Here is a 6,175-nt window from a genome sequence, read left to right as displayed (position 1 = left end):
TGGCCAACAGGTGGGCTGTTCTGGTCACTCAGCTCTGATTTCTCAGCTCCAAACCCATCCTTCTAGTCTCAGCATTTTTGTCCTGGGACTGGGACTCTGTCCTTATGTGATTCTTTGGCCAGTGGTTCCCCTGTTAGGTTCTGTCGGTAAGCGGTGCTCGGAAGGGAGCTGGAAGGCAGGAGGAGGAAGAAAGGTCTTGCATCAGTCAGTGTTGGCTTCCTGCTCCTGTCAGCAACCTCTGAGCAGTGGTTTGTCACCCTGCAGTGGCACTTGGTTCCAGGCTTCGGGTTTCGTTCACATTCCCAGAAGCAGTGTCATTGTGCCCTCTCACATGACCAGCACCAGCTAACAGCAAGCACCCTCTTCTCACTGATGTGGGAACCAGCTCTGCGTTGTCCACGCTCTCAGCTCAGGAGCTATCAGGGCCAGCGGAACAGGGCCAGCAGGTGGGTAGCACCTCCCTGACAGGTCTGGGTCCTGGTTCCACAGGCTTCTTCCTAACGAGTACCAATAATCCCAATCTCTTCCCTGTGTTCCCCTAGCTCTATGTGTAGCATCGTTACTGACCCTCCCAGGTTGGTCCCCTACAAGGGTCCTCTTGCCCGTTGTCGCTGTTACGATGAAAATGAGACTGAGTTCAGTTCAGAAGCAAAGGAAAGCTTTATTCTCTGATCAAAGAATGGAGAGAAGTGAGCTTGCTCTGTGGAGCATGGGTTCTCCTGGACAGGCCGTGGGCGGAGCTGCTTTACAGGGTCCAGGTCGGCGGGGAGAGGGTGGAGTTCTCGCGGAGTTCTCGCGCGGCTCCCAGCCCTGCTGCTCACGCTCCAGATCGCTGTTTAGCGTCTCCGCACACCACCTTCCGCCGCCATCTTGAATTGCACTGTCATGGGCAGCGCTTCTGCACACAGTCCCTGAGCTGAGGTGTCAGCGCAGCCGTTTTGCACTGGGAACGCTGGTCTGAAGTGCTGGGTGCGAGGCCTCAGCACGCAGTATCCTGTGAGCAAGTGAAACTAGACGAAGCACAAAGGAAAAGAGGTTAGACTTTATTTTATCAACAGATTCTGTTTATATTTCCTGGGAATTGTTAATGGGCTTTGCCAGTGACAGATCCCTCCTCTGCCTTTTGTCCTGCTCCTCCCTCTTGAGGGGCGCTGAGGGGCACAGGTGCGTCTTCTGTGACTGCTTCCTGCTGACTCGGGGCGTCGCCGTGACCCTGGGCGGAGGAGCAGAGCTGCTCCCCAGCTGCTTTTAGATGCGCTTGATTGGCTCCAGGCCTCCGCCCTGTTTGTGTCCTGAGTGACCACCACGTGGAGTTTTATAAACTAACCTTTTGGAGACAAAGGACACCAGACAATTTAGGATGCGTGGACCAATTGTTAACAAAAGAATAATGGTCACAAGTTAAATTTTTCCTACAAATGACGGTATCTCGGTCTTTTGCTGTAGGCACGAGTGTGCCCTGATGTCGAGGCTCACTGCGGGGGCTGGACCTCCCTGGTCACACTTCTGTGGCTTTTCTGAAGAGAAGCGTCGGGTCAGAGAGAGGTTCACATGAGTAGTCGGGGGTCCGTTGCCCCAGGTTGTCTCTCTGGAGGTTGGGGCCCGGGGCCCTCTTCTCTCGAGTGTCATGTGCCCACAGGGTGGTCCCTGCAGCTTCGGGGCAGAATGGCTGGTTAGGATCACCCAATGGGGTCTGGTCCAAGTATGAGTGAGCTGCCCTTGCGGGCTGCCGGTTTTCCAGGAGTTTAGTTTCACCCGGGCTCCCGGCTGGAAGGGGTGAAGGGCCAGGTTGGTGGGTGCAGGCAGCACCTGGTTACCATGCTCTGTGAGGGCTTTCCTGGCTTCTCCCACCTGGAGGGCGTACTTGAGTTGCTCCATTTCCAGGGCGGTAAGGTGTACCTCCTCTCAGGCTTGGGGAATGGGTCCACCATTCATGAGTTCAAACGCGCTTTAACTTACCCCTTGAGGATAGCTGCGTGGGGAACAGGGCAGTTGGGAGTAACTTAAACCCGTTTCCTTGAGTCTCCTGGCGTAGCTTGGCTAAGGTTTGTTTTATGGGCTCCCCAGTGATGGGGGTCTCCAGGCTGAGTGCAAGGTCCATTTTATGCCCAGTGCTTGTTATCCCTTTTGTCACTTGAGACACAAATGGCAGGCCATTGTCACCTTGTAGGGATCCTGGGAGCCCAAACCTGGGAATTATGTCTTAGGAATACTTTAGTCACTGTGGCTGCCATTTCAGTTCTAGTGGGGGAACGCTTCTGCCCACCCTGAAAACGTGTCCACAGGCACCAAGAGATAACTGGTCTCCTAGATCTGTAGTGAAGCCTCATTTTCAGGCTTTGTCTAATTCTTCCTCTGTGTAGACTGGGGAATAATTGGAGGGATCTGGCCTTCGAGGTTGAGGGGTAGTTGCCAGGTTACTGGCCCTTTTGGCAGTTGTGCCTGCCTTGTTGTTTCCCCTTATTACCTCTGCATCTCCCCTTTTGCTGACCCCTACAGTGAATCACTACCACTGTTTTAGAAGCTGCACTGCTTCTAGGAGTCCCAGTGGATTTCAGCCATGTTTCACCTGTTTATTCTCTGCAGTAAGCATCTCTCTTTTTCCAAATAGCCCTGTGTGCATGTAGGATGGCCTACACATATCTGGGGTCTGTGTAAATATTTAAGATCTTCCCTGTCCTGAGCAACAAGGCTCAGGTGAGGGCTATCAGCTCGGCCTTTTGGGCTGAAGTCCCTGGGGGCAGACTTCGTGCCTCTGTGATTTGGGTCTGGGAGGTTACTGCGTATCCTGTCAGCCTTTTTCTCTCTCTCATAAAACTGCTCCCATTTGTAAAGCATACCTCTTCAGCATTTGGAAGAGGCTTGTTTTCTAGCTCGGGGCAACTGGATAGACCATGTCTATGGTTTCTATGCAATCATGTTCCAAGGGCCCCATTGCTGTGGGTATCAGGGTAGCAGGATTTAGCATGGGGCAGGTTTGTTTGTTTGTTTGTTTGTTTATATTGAGGTATAGTCGATGTATAATATACGTTTCAGGTGTACAACAATGATTCACAATTTTGAAAGGTTATATTCCATTTATAGTTATTACAAAATACTGGCCTTATTCTCTGTGCTGAACAATATATCCTTGTAGCTTATTTATTTTATACATAGTTTGTACCTCTCATTCCCCTACCCCTGTCTTGTCCCGCCCTCCTTCCCTCTCCCCACTGATAACCACAAGTTTGTTCTCTATATCTGTGAGTCTGTTTATTTTTGTTATATTCTAGTTTGTTTTATTTTTTAGATTCCACATATAAGTGATATCATATGATACTTGTCTTTCTCTGACTTACTTCCCTTAGTGTGATAATCTCTAGGGTCATCCATGTTGCTGCAAGTGGCATTATTTCATTCTTTTTAATGGCTGAGTAGTATTCCATTGTATAAATATATCACAACTTCTTTATCCATTTGTCTGTTGATGGATACTTGGTTGCTTCTATATCTTGGCAATTGTAAATAATGCTGCAGTGAATGTTGGGGTGCATGTGTCTTTTTGAATTAGTGTTTTCATTTTTTTCTCTGATGAATACCCAGAAGTGGAATTGCTGGGTCATTTGGTAGTTCAACATGTGACAGATTTTTATGGTAACGACTGGGCTGTCTAAAACCATAGCCTGAGTCGACCTTTCCTTAGACTTTACTAAAGCCTGAACCTGGTGGGGGGTCCATACGGTGACTGGCTGACCAAACGTTAACTCTTCAGCCTTCTTTAGCAGGGTTGTAGTAGCTGCTACTGCTCATAGGCAAGGAGGCCATCCCTTAGTGGTTTGATCTAATTGTTTAGAGAAATAAGCAACCACCCAAGTAAGGGGGTTGCAGTTTTTGAGCTAACACCCCAAGGATGAATCCCCTTCTCTCATGAATGTAAAGGTAAGAGGGTTTCGCTAAATCTGGGAGGGACAGGGCAGAGTCTTGAAGTAATTTTTTTTTCAGTTCTTGAAAGGTCCCTTCGCATTCTGAATTCCATTCAAAAGGAAAATCATCCTTTCTTTTCGAATTTTCATATAGAGGTGTAGCTATTAGACCATAATTAGGGATCCAGATGTGGCAACACCGGCCATCCCCAGGAAACCCCTCAGCTGTCTTCTAGTTTTAGGAGGGGCGAGGCTGCGAATGGCTTTTTTCCTTTCCTGAGGTAGGCTTCTCTGACCTCCTGTGAGAATGAAACCTAGGTCACCCTCCTTTGTAATATTTGGGCTTTTTTCTTGGACATTTAATATCTTTTATCAGCTAGAGAGTTCAAGGTGGTTACAGTATTTTTGTCAGAAGCCTCCTTGGTAGGGCTGGTGATGGAAACATCTGGTTCCCTCCTCCAGATGCAAATTTCTTAGATCTTTAGCTGAAGTTTCCCCAAAGATGGTGGGGAATTTTTTAACCCTTGGGGCTTTTAAACCTTGGGGACTGTCCTGCCACACAAAAGCAGAAATTTCTTGTGACTCTGGGGCTAATGGAATATAGAAGAAGGTGTCTTTTGGCCTAATACAGAATACCAGGTTCTACTGGATGGTAGAGTGGCCATCAGGGTGTAGGGGTTAGAAACTACTGGATGTGTATTCTTGATGCCCTGAGGTCCCGTACCATCCAGTATTCCCCATTGAGTTTCTTTACAGGGAGAATGGGGGTATCATAGGCTGATTGGTGTGGTCTAATAAGGCCTTGTACAACAGGGGCAATGCCCAACAAGGCCTCCTGACAGAGAGAGTAGTGTTTTCTTTTGGGCCATGTGTGTTTGGGTTCTAGATGGACTATCACAGGACTGGTTCCTGCAGCTCATCTCACCTGCCCCGGGGCCCAGATCTCAGGATTTACTCCAGGGAGGTCAGTTTGCTCTGTCTGGGGAGGATTATCCTCAGCCATTAACACTATTATCTTGTGCTCTCTGCCTATGGGAATGCCAGTCTCCAGTTTGTCTCACATTAAGTGGGTAGTACCTTTCAATTTATGTAAGATCCTTTCCTAGCAGGGGTTTAGGGCATTTGGGAACATATAGGAAGGAATGGGTGAGAGTGTGTTCATCCAATTTGCATTCTAATGGTTCCATGAATGCCCATTCTTGGGTCTTCCCTGATACGCCCATAGTTTTATTGGTGAAACTGCAGACAAGACTGCTGTGACTCCCTCTCATCACAGGTCCCGCTGTCCCCATGCTGCCTGGCAACATGGGAAGGCCACCTGGAGGCAATGGGCAGGCATGCATGAGTTTCAGTCTTCAATCCCCAATGATGCCACAGTGTAATTCCTACAAGGGGGTGCAGTCCAGATTACTCTGGGGGCTTTGCTGTGTGTGTACCACACCTGGGTATCAGGTTTTTGGGCAGAGTTGCTCTGAGTTTGGCTGAAGGCTGCCACCGTTCTCCTCTATAAGAGTGTACTGAAAGATCAGAGGCAGTCATTCCCACGTGAACCTCCCAAAGCCTCCACCATCCTACTGCTGGACCTGGAGTGAACCCAGAGCCAAGTGGATGGGTGCAGGTGGAAACGCCACAATCAGTCCCACTTGTGTTGCCAAAAATTTGTTACAGGCCCTCCTGAGTTGGTCCCCAACAAAGGTTCTTCTGCTGGGTGTTCCTTGTACCAGTAGAATAAGACCAAGTTTGATTCAGAAGCAAAGGAAAGCTTTACTCTTTGATCAAAGAATGGAGAGTTACAAGCTTATGCTCTAGAGTACATGCTCTCCCTTCAAGGACATCAGCAGAACTGCTTTATAGGTTTATTGTCAGCAGGGGGCAGAGAGGGTGGAGTTATTGTGGGCAGGGCAGCTGTGCTGCTCATGCCACTCTAGATGAAAGTGCTGGGTGAAGCATCTCTGCACATGGTACACGATCACCATCATGAACTGAAATGTGTGCAGTGCTTCTGCACACGGTCTGCTGAGCTGAAGTGTCAGTGGAGCCATTTCACACTAGGAAGACTGTCTGACGTGCTGGGTGCAAAGTCATCATGAGCAGCGCCCTATGAGCAAGTGAAACTAGACTAAGCACAAAGAAAAGAGTGGTTAGACTTTATTGCCCAGATTCTATTTTTATTTTTATTTCCCAGGGATTGTTAATGAATTTTGCTTCCTGCAGTTACTAAGTCTATGTGTATTAGTTATTTTTTGCTGCATAACAAACCACCCCAAAATTTA

At 48.5% G+C, this 6,175-nt stretch overlaps 1 protein-coding gene across 2 annotated transcripts in view; it reads left to right on the top strand.

Annotated features, from left to right (window-relative positions):
• The first annotated feature begins 362 nt into the window (after positions 1-362).
• Positions 363-6,175, top strand: part of BMAL1 (basic helix-loop-helix ARNT like 1) — a 354,823-nt gene continuing 349,010 nt past the window's right edge. The window contains exon 1 of one of the 2 annotated variants that reach the window (XM_064492559.1): positions 363-446. The gene's annotated coding sequence lies outside the window, so the exon portion shown is untranslated. The remainder of the gene's footprint in view (positions 447-6,175) is intronic. The other variant, XM_064492560.1, reaches the window with a different exon arrangement.

The sequence above is a fragment of the Camelus dromedarius genome, chromosome 12, assembly GCF_036321535.1.
Source record: "Camelus dromedarius isolate mCamDro1 chromosome 12, mCamDro1.pat, whole genome shotgun sequence".
Classification (NCBI taxonomy): Eukaryota; Metazoa; Chordata; class Mammalia; order Artiodactyla; family Camelidae; genus Camelus; species Camelus dromedarius.
This window is presented reverse-complemented; position numbering and strand designations above follow the sequence as displayed.